At 39.1% G+C, this 13,978-nt stretch overlaps 1 long non-coding RNA gene across 1 annotated transcript in view; it reads left to right on the top strand.

The window, feature by feature from the left end:
* Positions 1-1,135: 1,135 nt before the first annotated feature.
* LOC130293326 (uncharacterized) overlaps positions 1,136-13,978 on the top strand; it is a 121,115-nt gene continuing 108,272 nt past the window's right edge. The window contains exon 1 of the long non-coding RNA XR_008848176.1: positions 1,136-1,223. This is a non-coding gene — a long non-coding RNA (uncharacterized LOC130293326). The remainder of the gene's footprint in view (positions 1,224-13,978) is intronic.

Raw genomic sequence — 13,978 nt, 5'->3', positions numbered from 1 at the left:
GCACTGTGGTCATCACATCAGAGGCAATGCATTTCTTTTTTGGATTTCTCTTTAGTATACAGCCCCTAAAAAGTACTGGAAGGATTAAGATTTTTTGATAGAAGGGATTTACAAATCTGTTTAACTTTCTGGCACCAGTTGATTTAAAAAAAAAAGTGTTCCATAGGAGTACCCCTTTAAAAGATCTATATTGAAATCTGTGTGTTATTTTTGTTGTAGATTCAGTATCTTACTTTTTAGCATGGACATTTATAATGGTATACAGTATAATATGCCACTGCAGAGAAAATGTGAAAATAAATTATAACTAGAGAAAAATAATAATACAAAAATAATAGCGCAGACAAACATTGTACTGTAATGTTACAGCTTGTTTTAGCTGTCTAACATTCTGGAAGGAGAAAACATATCTATGACTTTTTTTCCTGGAACTGTATCCAAGTGTGTAGGATGAGGATAATGACATTTAGGATAATGGGGTAACATATAGAGATCTGGACTATCCTCTAAGGCTTGTGTCTTTATTATACTGTACATAAACAACACAATTACCATCATTATTGGCTCTGTAAGATCAAATGTACACGAAGATAAAGTATTTCTCTATGTAATTATGGAATGCAGGGAAGAGGTCTGTGTGGGACGGATATGGAAAGGAATATGATATGTACAGAGGAAGTGGGCAACTTACCATACACAATCTTCCTAATATTATGCTGCAATCAGAAACTCAGTATTTAATTAAAATCCCAATCCTGACATCTTGGATCAACACAACTTCAAGTGAGCAAAGTGGATATCATGTAGAAAATATTTTAATAGTAGCAATGCAGTCAATGAGGCCTTCACATGGATATTCCTTCTGTGGCCTCTTCTGTATATAATCTATATATAGAAAACTCAAAGTGTATGTGTGTGTATGCAGGGCTCGAGTCCTGCAGGAACGCACAGGAACGGCGTTCCTTTGCTTTTTCCAGAGGAGGAACGCCGTCCCTGTTACATTAGTCCTACAGGACCTAACTCTGAATTATTCTTACCCTCCCTCCGTCTCCTCCCCCGGCCCGGACTGCTAGATCCTGGAGATGTAGGACCTATGATGATGTCACCATCACATGTTGGGGGCGGAGCTTAGCTGTGGAGGAGAGGAAAGATCGTGTAGTTGAAGGACCTGTGTGATGCTGTGGAGGAGGCGGGGCTGAGCTGGAGGAGACATGTCACCCCAGGTTAGTAATTACATGGAAGGAGATTTGTTACAGTGTGTCACCCCAGTAGTGAGGAGATTACATATTGTGGGGGTTTGTTACAGTGTTTCACCACAGTAGTAAGAAGATTACATGAGGAGGAGGTTTGTTACAGTGTGTCACCCCAGTAGTAAGGAGATTACACGAGGAGGAGGTTTGTTACAGTGTGTCACCCCAGTAGTAAGGAGATTACATGAGGAGGCTGTTTGTTACAGTGTGTCACCCCAGTAGTAAGGAGATTACATGAGGAGGAGGTTTGTTACAGTGTGTCACCCCAGTAGTAAGGAGATTACATGAGGAGGAGGTTTGTTACTGTGTGTCACCCCAGTAGTAAGGAGATTACATGAGGAGGGGGTTTGTTACAGTGTGTCACCCCAGTAGTAAGGTGATTACATGAGGAGGAGGTTTGTTACAGTGTGTCACCCCAGTAGTAAGGAGATTACATAAAGAGGGGGTTTGTTACAGTGTCATCCTAGTAGTAAGGAGATTACACGAGGAGGAGGTTTGTTACAGTGTGTCACCTCAGTAGTAAGGTGATTACATGAGGAGGTTTGTTACAGTGTGTCACCCCAGTAGTAAGGAGATTACATGAGGAGGAGGTTTGTTACAGTGTGTCACCCCAGTAGCAAGGTGATTACATGAGGAGGTTTGTTACAGTGTGTCACCCCAGTAGTAAGGAGATTACATGAGGAGGAGGTTTGTTACAGTGTGTCACCCAGTAGTAAGGAGATTACATGAGGAGTAGGTTTGTTACAGTGTGTCACCCCAGTAGCAAGGAGATTACATGTGGAGTAGGCTTGTTACAGTGTGTCACTCTTATACCCCGTAGGCAGCTGTATCCCTGTGGCCTGTAAGAATCCTGGAACTGTGCAGGAAGTCAAGTTTTAGCTTGGACAATTTCGTTTTTATTTACTTTTTTTTTTTTTGCACAAACGGGGGGGGGGGGGGGGGGGGCGCATGGTGTATTAGAAATCTTGGGTTGAGTTCCCACACTTTTTTTTCCAGGACTTGACCCCTGTGTATATGTATGTATATATGTATGTATGTTAATATATGTATGTATGTTACTCATATGTCAACAACAAACATAGGATAGGTAATTTAACCCTTACTCACCCCCATTTGCCAGGGGCGGGGCTTATGTTTAAAGTCCAATGCAAGTCAATGTGAAATATATGTTACTGCATAACTTCCAAACGGCTGGAGATATTTCGATAATACTTGGTCACATGTTACTTATATGTCCACTTAAAATATAGGATAGTTAATTTAACCCTTAACTACCCCCATTTGTGAGGGTCAGGTTTTTTTTTTTAAAGTCCCATGCAAATCAATGGGAAATGTATGTTCCCATCTAATTTCCGTTAGGCTGGAGCTATTTCATTACCTGGTACACATATTACGAGTCAGGATATGAGGACGGGATGGGAGGTCGGGATAGGAGGAAGGGATATGAGGACGAGATATGAGGACGGGATAGGAGGTCTGGATAGGAGGTTGAGATAGGAGGACGGGATAGGAGGTCAAGATAGGAGGTCGAGATATGAGGACGGGAAAGGAGGTCGGGATAGGAGGATGGGATAGGAGGTCGGGATAGGATGTCAGGATAGGAGGTTGGGATAGCAGGACAAGATAGGAGGACGGGATATGAGGACGAGATAGGAGGTCTGGATAGGAAGTTGTGATAGGAGGTCGAGATAGGAGGACGGGATAGGAGGTCAAGATAGGAGGTCGAGATATGAGGACGGGAAAGGAGGTCGGGATAGGAGGACAGGATAGGAGGTCTGGACAGGAGGTCAGGATAGGAGGTCGAGATAGGAGGATGGGATAGGAGGTCAAGATAGGAGGTCGAGATATGAGGACAGGATAGGAGGACGGTATAGGAGGTCGGGACAGGAGGTCGAGAAAGGAGGTTGGGATAGGAGGTCGGGATGTGGGGTCGGGATATGACAACAATATATGAGGACAGGATATGAAGTCAAAAGCTTCCTCCTTTGTTTATTTTCCTCCCCAAAAAGGATTAGGAAGGAAAAACCGGGCAACGACGGGTACTCAGCTAGTGGGATATAATTTAGGAGAAGGTTAAAGGGGTATTCCCGGGCAAAAATTTTATCCCCTATCCAAAGGCCCCCCCGTGATCAGACATCTTATCCCCTATCCTTTGAATAGGGGATAAAATGTTTTTGCCCGGAATACCCCTTTAATTCATTCCATATTCTACTTTTCTCTTTCACCCTTTTAATACCTAGAAAGCGTAACGTTTTTATAACACCAGTATGCTCACCATTAATATGCTGTGTAAGGTGGGCTGAGCCTCTATCAGATCTAAGGGAATATGCATGCTCTCTGAAATAGATATTCATTGAGCGTGCATTACTCTCTATGTACTAACGCCCACCGCAACAAACAATGGCATAGACCACAAAGTTGTTTCTGCAGCATATAAAGTCACACTCGTTAATCGGAACCCTTCCTATGACTGTACTCTTACCTGACAAAAGATAGGGACACCAATAGCAGCTCCCACATTTATGATTACACTCAGTAATGGAGCCACTTAACCAATCTTTAATTTGCTTCTTTGGGGGGAAACTATACATCAGGGTATCTCTGAGGTACTTGTACCTTCTAATGTGACCAAATGTTTTTTTTTTTTGGCATCTGTTCTGTCAGTGCAAAATCTGTTTTAATTGCAATTTGAATAGGACAGTTTTTTTGTGGTACACTAATTGTGAAAAAGTTCTGCATACAAGGGTTCGTGTCACTTTTGTGCATTTCCTAGGAAACCACTCCTGTTGCTACACCGCAAATTGGATAATTTTTTGATAGCAGAAGTAGCAAACCCTATTGCCATTTCCAAAAAGGTATTATTTTTTGACCACTTGCCATTGCTTCTCCTCTTACCTATGTGTGTGTATTTATATAAACTACATTTTCATCATATTTGGACTATACATCCCAATCATTTGGAGCTGTTTGTGCCGAGTTGACCCAGATTTTTCACCCCTACTGATGTGAATACCTGTCCAGCTATTGTTACCATCGGTTAACAATCTACCATTGGTTAGGAATCTGGGTCGAATCCCCTGGTGGCGGCACCGCTCAATGCAGCAAAGGCTTTTATAGCTGTTGTGTCTACCACACAGCAGCAGAAGGTGAGCAATGAAATTCTATACTGTCCATGCTAAAGACCAAACATCATAAACATACTGTCCAATGAGAAGCTCTGCTTTTCTTCAAAATTCCTCAAATATCCTAAGTGTGCATATAAACCACAGCAGGCATATGCCACCAAAAAAGGGATCACTTGTAGAACGTTTTATTTTATTTTAAAAGGCAAGAAGTTATCTACCACCAGGCACCATCTGTTTACTGATAGCCATACATTTTACCATTACTTTAAAATTAAGTGTGCCTTAAAAACATCTGTAAAGTACTTAAATAGACTGATAGGTGACCTAACTGTGTTATACAGGACTTTTAGGGCTCTAATAAATTGTTATACACATGTTTGGAGCCATAGGTGTAGCTTGTAGCTTCTGGGTAGTGATGTAAAATATGCAACAGGGCCCCATGTGGCAATTATAACACTGGTCTCTTATGGGGCAGATGTGCTTTGGGGGCCCCCTTAGGCACCAGGGCCAGGGTGCAACTACTACCTCTATAGCTATGCCCCTGTTTTGAGCTATACATGAAGTACGGGTTTAGATCAAACTAGTTCAATGAGAACCGAACATTTTGCCAGTTTGTTGAATTGGCCATAAGGAAAGTTCACTTGTCTCAAGTCACAATCTGATCACTTTCTATTTTTACCAGGATGTCTAAGGATCTCAGCTTCTTTGCGCTAATTTTAAATGTGAACCTAAGGTTCATGTCACTGCATTTATTCAGATAATGCACAAAATCTGTAAAGCCAGTCTCTGTACCAGCCGATACAATGAACATGTCATCAACAAATTTCAGAAAAGGGTTGAGTTGCGGGAACACAAATCTCTTCCCAAACATGCCAACAAACAAATTAGCAAAAGAACATGGGAAGGTGTTCCCATGGCAATGCCTATTTTTGAGGATTGATGTTCTCTTGCATTTGAAGTTTAATAAATGTAATAAATGTTTAATAAATACTTTTTATTTAAGTGTGCATTTTGATAGTGCTTGTCTTTTATGTCCTTGGTGTAGTTTGTACTTTTACAGCACTGAGATTGTGCCCTACTTGTACTTATTAGCCTCCACTTATCTACTAGTTTAACTTTTTTGAGTATAGTAAAACTTAAATAAAGTCCACTACTAGTCAGAATAAAAGTAAGGGCATCACATTTGAAATTGATATAATTATCACTTTTATCCGATTTTTTCCAGTAAAGCTAGCATACAATGAATACGGACTTCTTGAAATACTAGTATATAGATTATCAATATCTACTGAGGCTAGAAAACAACTTTCCAGCCATGTCAAATCCTCTAGGGCCAAAAGGAACTCGATAGTATCCTTTACCAAAGAGAGAACATCAAAAAGTAAAGGATGCAATAGCCAATCTATACATTTAGACAAAGGGTTAGGGCCACGTCCCACCCCAGAGACAATAGGTCATCTTGGGGGGGAGAGAATAGGTTGTGTGTCAAGGGTTTTATGGATCTTCATCAAAAATTTAAAAAGTACCAACAATGATCCCTAGGTTTGCGTGACACATCATCTCTTCTGCAGAAACTACTTGCTCAACCAATCAATGCCTGAGTTGTATTTCTTTGCAGCCACTGATTGGCTGATCGGGTGGTTCATATGGGATGACATCTAACAGTACACAACATTAAGCTTTACGCAGAAGATTTTGTTCAGTGATGAGGCAAACTTTTATGTAAATGGTGAAGTTAACAAACAAAACCACCGCTATTGGTCTGACACTAACCCACATTGGATAGATCCCTCCAAGACTGGTGGAACACAAAAATTTATGGTATGGTGTGGTATATGGGGTACAAAGATAGTGGGGCCATTCTTCATCAATGGAAACCTCAAGGCCACTGGATATGCAAAATTGCTACATGATGATGTGTTTCCCTCTTTATGCATTGAAGTAGGCACATTCCCTGAGTTTTTCCAGCAAGATGGTGCACCCCCACATTATGAGTGTCAGGTCCGAGCATTCCTAGATGAACAGTTTCCTGGAAAGTGGATTGGTCATCATGGGCCAGTTGAATGGCCCCCAAGCTCTCCCAACCTGACCCCCTTAGACTTTTATCTTTGGGGTCATCTGAAGGCAATTGTCTATGCTGTGAAGATACGAGATGTGCAGCACCTGAAACTACGGATACTGGAAGCCTGTGCTAGCATTTCTCCTGCGGTGTTGCTATCAGTGTGTGAAGGCTGGGAGGAGAGGGTTGCATTGACAATCCAACACAATGGGCAGCACATTGAACACATTTTATAAGTGGTCAGAAACTTGTAAATAACTCATGAAAGAATAAAGTTATGTTAAAACCAAGCATATCATTGTTTTTCTTGTGAAATTCCCAATAAGTTTGATGTGTCACTTGACCCTCTTCCTATTTTAAAAAACTAAAGTTGGATTCAAAATGGCCGACTTCAAAATGGCCGCCATGGTCACCACCCATCTTGTAAAGTTTCCCCCCTCACATATACTAATGTGCCACAAACAGGAAGTTAATATCACCAACCATTCCAATTTTATTAAGGTGTATCCATATAAATGGCCCACCATACCTGAAAACAGGTATTTTCACCTTTTATTAAAACCACATATACATTCACAAGGTTACAAACTGACTTGTTTCAGTATCGAGCCTTGGTCATAGATTGTTTCTTATTACAGGTCAGTAGTATTTTGAACATGTATCCAGAATATTTTTTTATTTTTTATTGGGCTGGTAAGACTTGAAGGGATGACACTGATGTGAACAAAGCATTATCCTGAAAGAAGGGAGGGATTTCCCTAGTTAGCAAGAAGGGGAGATATGAAGAGTGGTATGACTGTAGGATTTGATTATAGTCTAGCCATGGAGACACACAGGACTTCCTTGAGCTGTATACAGAGAACTATAGAATAGTTTTAATGATGACTATTACAAAGTTTTTGTTATAAGTTGGACTGAGGCAAAAGTGTACATAATCCTTAATGTAAAAATCACCGCTTTTTGGCCCCTAGTACAATAATGAGTGAATAAAATAACATATTACAATGGGCCTAAAACATGATTACTTCAGCGTCTCCACCACTGGACTAGACACATAATAATATTTCTATTGCCAGGCAAGAGACATAGTGCATCACAACAAACACAAGTATACAAATTATTTACAATGAAATTATCTGGAACATGAACGGAACGGGTAAAACCAAAGTAAGATTTTGATTTATTTGTTTATTTTTGCGGTGGCTACGTTAATAAATGAATTAAGGAAACTGAGTTATGAAGGAACCGAAACACGGGACAATTTTATTGAAAGGATACACTGAGCAGAACAGTTTAAATTAAATTCGGTTAATGGAAAGCGTCATCTGTTTAGCGCTGGGAGAAGGCTATAGAGGTTCAAACTCCCATGCACTTAAACTTAAGACCGTGTGTTTGGGTTTATGCTGACAGAAAACTATAAAGGAACTTTTACAAGATAAAAAACAGACCAAAAACAAGAGACAACTCTGAGATGCCATGAACACATCGACTTTGACATAGTAATTTTCATAGTTTTGGATTTATAAATTTGGTCAGGTAAGACTCACGGTCATAGTGTGTGATGTCATCTAAAATATCAATCCAGATATTTTGCAATATTTAATTTTGGGTGTCAAAAATCTTTAAGGTATAATTTTAAAAAGTTCTCAGAGAAGTCTATAGTGCTGTCTGTATAACAAAGTTTGGCCACCCATATGGTGACAGACAAAAAAAAATTCTATGTAGGTATATTTACATGCAGCTCCATTTTGTGAAGTTGGGCTATAGGGTTGGATTTGCTTGAAGTGAGAAACGTGCAAATCAATAGTCTGCAAGCAATATCTATAAGACAAAAGGCATACAATATGGTCATTTGCATGTCATTTGCATATCATTTGCATGTCTGATAACATGTGCAGGATTTTACTTGTTTGGCTTTGAGGGAGAATTGCTAGCTTTTTAGCTTGCTGGGAACTCGTGAATGCCTTTGTCTTCTAATGAAAGTTTTTACTGTATACATACGTTGGAGGATGGGTTCCCACATTTTCCCACCACACCCCATTTAGATATGCTGCCTATGTAGTCTCCGATCTTTTTTCAGCATTAGTGGGAATGAGTAATGTGGTTCAAACCAAGACATATGAACTAAAATGATACATTGAGTTTCTACACAATAAAGAACTGGATCATTTTCATCTCCACATACATTTTTACAATATTGTGTCAGATCTTTACTAGAGCAGGACAAGTTCCCCTTCAGTAAATGTGAGTGAAGTGAATCAGTCATTTGAAAAGTGCCAGGACACGTTACAATGACTTATTTAACAAGCCTGAATGCCAGTAATGCCAAGATAATGACATATTGGAATCATTCACAGCCAAGTTGGAACAAAGAAATCAATTTGGAAATTACTCCTGGTATTAATGTCATAGACATTCAAATGAAATAATATTAACTATAAAACTCTCCTAAAAGAGTCACACACTGTCACCATGTGAGAACAATATGTCATTGGAAGGCAGAGCCTCCAGGAGACATGGGATATTAAAGAGACCTCTGTTATATTTGTTTCATATTTTATCAGTGAAAATGCATATTCCCTTTTCACTTTTTATATGTTCTCCTTTAAGCCAGTACATGAAATAAAAATTTTCAAGCAGCAAAAAGATACAGAAAACCCAAAACTTGAGACTACAGCCATTAACTATCTATCTATAATATATCTCATCTCTATCTATAATATATATCATCTCTATTATCTATCTATCTATTATCTATAATATATCTTATATCTATCTATAATATATCTCATCTCTATTATCTATCTATCTATCTATTATCTATCTATCTATAATATATCTCATATCTATCTATCTATCTATCATACATCTCTAATTTATCTATCTATGTCCCTGCATACAACCTACTGTCATAAATGTGTCCAAATAAACACATCATACAGTGCCCACAATATAGTTCCCAAATAATAGTCATACATTAAACATTACATTATAACCATTACAAATACATAACATACATAACTTTACCAATCCTATAGTTCCTGCTACCACTAATGTTATTAATTTAACTTCCATCACACTGTCTGAAGAATGTATTTCTGTTTTGGGTAAAGGCTTGAATCATTGCATAAAAGCTGAGCTTGATTATCCACAGTTTGTTATAGATCTTCATAGGGCAGGTCGCAAAATTAATCGACATTGTTATTTTGCAGTATGTACTGACAGTAATAAGGGTGAGAAAGGAAAAATGTTGGGGGAACAACATTTAACTATAGGATTTAGATTCAGTTCCAATTACGCTGATACTGATGTGTAGGTACTACAGCTACTGTTGGATTACCCGAGAGGTCATACTGTTGTTTCTGGAGGGAATTTTGTACCATTCATGGATGGTGTGCCGTCTACTTTTAACCCTCTCTTGCCTGCAGGTTCTCGTATACACACTTTTGTGGAGTGTGTTCAAAAAGATGTAAAATCAATTATTTATCCAAAATCTATGTCAACCCTTACAGAAGGAGAAGAATTTGCTTTGCAATGGTTGTCATCTCAAGAGGCATTAATTATTCGACCTGCAGACAAGGGAGGGAACATTGTCCTACTAATTAGGTAATGGTACTTAATGGAAGCTTATCATCAGCTAGGTTGCAAGGAGACATATGGCAAGTTAAATAGTGATCATACATGACATTTTCATGAATTGGTGTGATCATAGGTCTCCTATGATATGGTCTGGTTTATGGGGGGGGGGCAGGCTGAGGTTACCGGGGTGTGTGCATGTGTGGTGTGATTGTTCCTGTTTGTCTGTGTTGGACCTTCCTCCTGCGGGGTCTCAGATGTAGCTTTTATCTATGGTGGGTAGGATGGGGGTGGGTTCAACGGGCATAGGTCATGATTAAGCGCATGTGAGCGTAAAACGGCCCGTCAACCATACTTTGTATCTGTGACCTGATCGAATAAAACTGGATTTTCCAGGAGTGCCTTCTCATCTCTTATTTTAAGTATAACATACATTAGAATTACATTAAAATAATAAATAAATGCCACAATACTGTGCTTTAAATATTATCAGCATACAGTGACTAACCAACAGGCCCATGCATATGGTACTCCAAGAATAGTGCTATATATTATAATAATAGATCTATACTAATAATAAAAAGGCCATGTTCACACATGAATGTTTGAATGTCTGTTTGAATGTCTGTTTGAATGTCTGTTTGAATGCCTGTTTTTTCAGCATTCTCATTTTTTCATGGGGAAATAAATTGGCCAATGTTAAGCCATTTTTGTCATGGAAAGCTGACTTTTTATTTGACCGGACATACATATATAGCTATAAATGGGCAAAAAAGAAAATAATCCTATTGTTGTAAAATGAATGTATTATAAAAAAAAGTAATTGGCATTTTACTATTGAATGCAGTAGAACTCAATTAGTAATAAAACTGACATTTCTGACATTTTTTCAGCCATAAAATGGCTTTTTGACAGGTGAAAAAGTGGCCCAATTTACATTGTATGAACATAGCCTAATATTGATGGTTGCCACAAGCCTCAGGTGGTTGGCCATTAGTGGAGCCTCCATTAGCAGGGTCGCATGTTAATGTTATTGTTCTTGTCCATGCAAGTAGACCAGTGCTCCCAGCAGTGGTGAGTTTCAGTGTTGTAAGAGAAGACACTATGGATGGTTAAGACTTCAATCCACACATCTGTTCTTTATAGAGACCTCCTTAATGAAAGAATAATAGTTGTCCTCCCATGACCAGAAAATAAGAATAAGCAGGAACAGCAATCGGTACTGTATGTTGAATGTTAAAGATGTGTCGGCTTTGCTATTTTGCTTAAACCTATAATAGTTGTATGTTCTTAGAATACAGGTCATATGTTGTTCTCTGTACCTACACTTCCTGAAACATGCTGTACATGGTGATTATTGTTTATAGCAGAGGTTGTATTGTTATGTTGTAGAGGATCGTCATTATCCTGAATCATAGAGGCTTGAAGCATCCAATGATTACATTAATCCAGTGATCTCATTAGACTATATTGCATTGAATGAAAGGTAATTTGTTATGCTTAATGCTTCTCAAAATCCCATGAGAATCAAATTAACTGTTCCAGCATGTTTTATAAACATGTCTGTATAACTCCTGAGAAAAAATACTGAACGATTCCATATCCTCGCTCTTCATTTGCTTTTTTTTTTTTACTCAGCACAAATATTACAATAGTTGCCATCTGCTTTACTTTACCCAGAATTGAATATTTTAATATGGAACAGGTAAAACTGTACTAAAAAAAAAGCAATGAGAAGTAATAGATTGGATCAGCTCCCATTCTTTACAATGTTTGATATATAGTGAAATTCTAGAAACGTAATGGTGGTCTTGGTCAGAATCTCTATAGACTAACAAAAATACAGTAAAACAATACCGAGAAGTAAATCCTATCTGGCAGCAGCAGATAAAAGACTATGTAGGAGATTCATTGAAGCAGCGATTTCTTTGTGTTGAGTTTGATTTTATATTATGTTTTACTTTTATGTAATATTGAAGATTTGGAAAAATTCCCACATGCTGATTTAGATATTGCCAAGTTGCAAAATGTTCAGTTTCAGAGTATAGATGGTCCCGGTCCTCAGCATTGTTCTCTTACAACATGGTGATTAAAGGTCCCAAGAATAGGCTCGCATGACTTAATCAGGCACTTAAAGTAGTTTTATAGGCATAGAATAAATTGTTCTTATATGAAATAAATATTAAATTCTAATCAACATCACCCCTGACCAAGGACAGAACTGTGGGAGTCCCATATAAGGAATGCCTGCAGTTATGCATGTACTCAGTCTGCTCCTTTTTATTTGCAATACAGAGACAGGAATGAAATTAGTTGTAGAATTGCCCAATCTGGAAACATGTTAAATGAGGCTACAAGAGGAAAGTTGTTGGTGATACATGACACTTTATCACTAATAAATTTCATTTCTTGATTCATCGTGGGATTTTGTGTAACAGGTCCGGTCACCTTTAGTCTTAAGGTGCCTTTGAGGTCCAAAGAATTCAAAGTTAAAGACTAATGTGGTCAGATGACTCTAAGGCTGAGGACTAATGAGGTCCTAAGGAGACAAAATCACTAGCTGCCTAGCGCACCCCTGTTAAACTGAGCTAAAGTAAGCCTTAAAACATGACTAGAGGTTGTCAGTCAAGCCAGGAATTCATCTAAAAGAAAGAGGAGTCTGTAGACAGCTGTTTTGGATTTCTTTCACCTGCTTAGTACAAAGCTGTTTACAGGTTGGTTGGTCTGAGATGGAAATTGAGCAGACTGCTAAGCCGGAGTACAGGGTAGCAAGCTTTTTTCCTTCTGGAGGAGAGCATTGTTGCATACTTTTTCTAGGGAGCATTGCCTGGTGTAACATCAGCGGTTGGCAGCCTCCCTCCCTGCTGCAGGCTCTGGACTTCCTCTGTGATGGTGACAGTTTCTGGTGATTCCTGTAGGAGCTGCGCATGCACATATCGGCTCTGCCCATTCCCTGATGTCTGAACAACATTGTAGTATACTACAGGGAAGGTTCATGTCTGCATTGTTCCTGTGTTCCTGACCTAAGCCTGTTTCCTGACTCCATCTCTCCCTGTTCCTCCTATACCTTGTTGTCCTCCTTTGTATGACCTGGCCTGTTAACCATGATTCTGTATTCTGAGCTAGCAGAATATTCTGAGCTAACAACACCAGGCTGCTTTTGAGATACTTATCTCAGCTAAAACACCAAAATAGTTCTGCTGAAGTCCAGTTTCCGCATCCTGGAACGGGATGAAGGGTGAATTTCAGGGGGAGGGCTTCGAATCCACTCCCAAGTTTGGACCAAAGTCAAGCACAGGGTGCACATCCATTGGGGTGTTAAAATTGGCCTATAAAATGTCCTACACTAGCTTGGTGGCTCTTAATATGTAAAGTGAAAAATAATTATTTGTGCAGAAAAAATAATAATAATTACCTGCAGTATCCTGGTCTGTGAGATACAGTGATACCCAATTTTTGAGTGTACATAGAAAATCATCTGCATAATTGAACTAATGCGGCTAATACAAACAGATGAGAAGGGAGCTTGTTACAGAGTGTCACAGGTGGAGGTTTCTCCAGGGTTAGCTAGGGAAATACACCCTTTCTTCGCCACACTGTCACAATATATATATATATATATATATATATATATATATATATATATATATATAATTTTTGTTGCCCAAAAGTGAGGGCTCTTAAGGCGAAACAACAGGCAGCACGAAACAGGCAGTGATATTCTGAGACACTATTATTTACTCTGAATTTCAGAGAAACTATTGTTTTAAAAAGCCACCGGGGCCTGGGTTAGAAGTCATAAGTGCAGTTCCAGGCAGCTGCTCCACTCTCTTCCTAGTAGTGTATAGGGAGAGCCATGTGACTCAAGGCCAATGGGGTGGGGACCATCTCCCGTACCATACCTACGTGAATTAGTTCTGGATCACTTATTCTGGCCAACAGACTGGGGGGGACAGCAGGATTGCCCC

Source organism: Hyla sarda, chromosome 1 (genome assembly GCF_029499605.1).
Source record: "Hyla sarda isolate aHylSar1 chromosome 1, aHylSar1.hap1, whole genome shotgun sequence".
NCBI classification, from domain to species: domain Eukaryota; kingdom Metazoa; phylum Chordata; class Amphibia; order Anura; family Hylidae; genus Hyla; species Hyla sarda.
The sequence above is the reverse complement of the archived record's forward strand: the minus strand, read 5'-3'. Positions and strand labels throughout refer to the sequence as shown.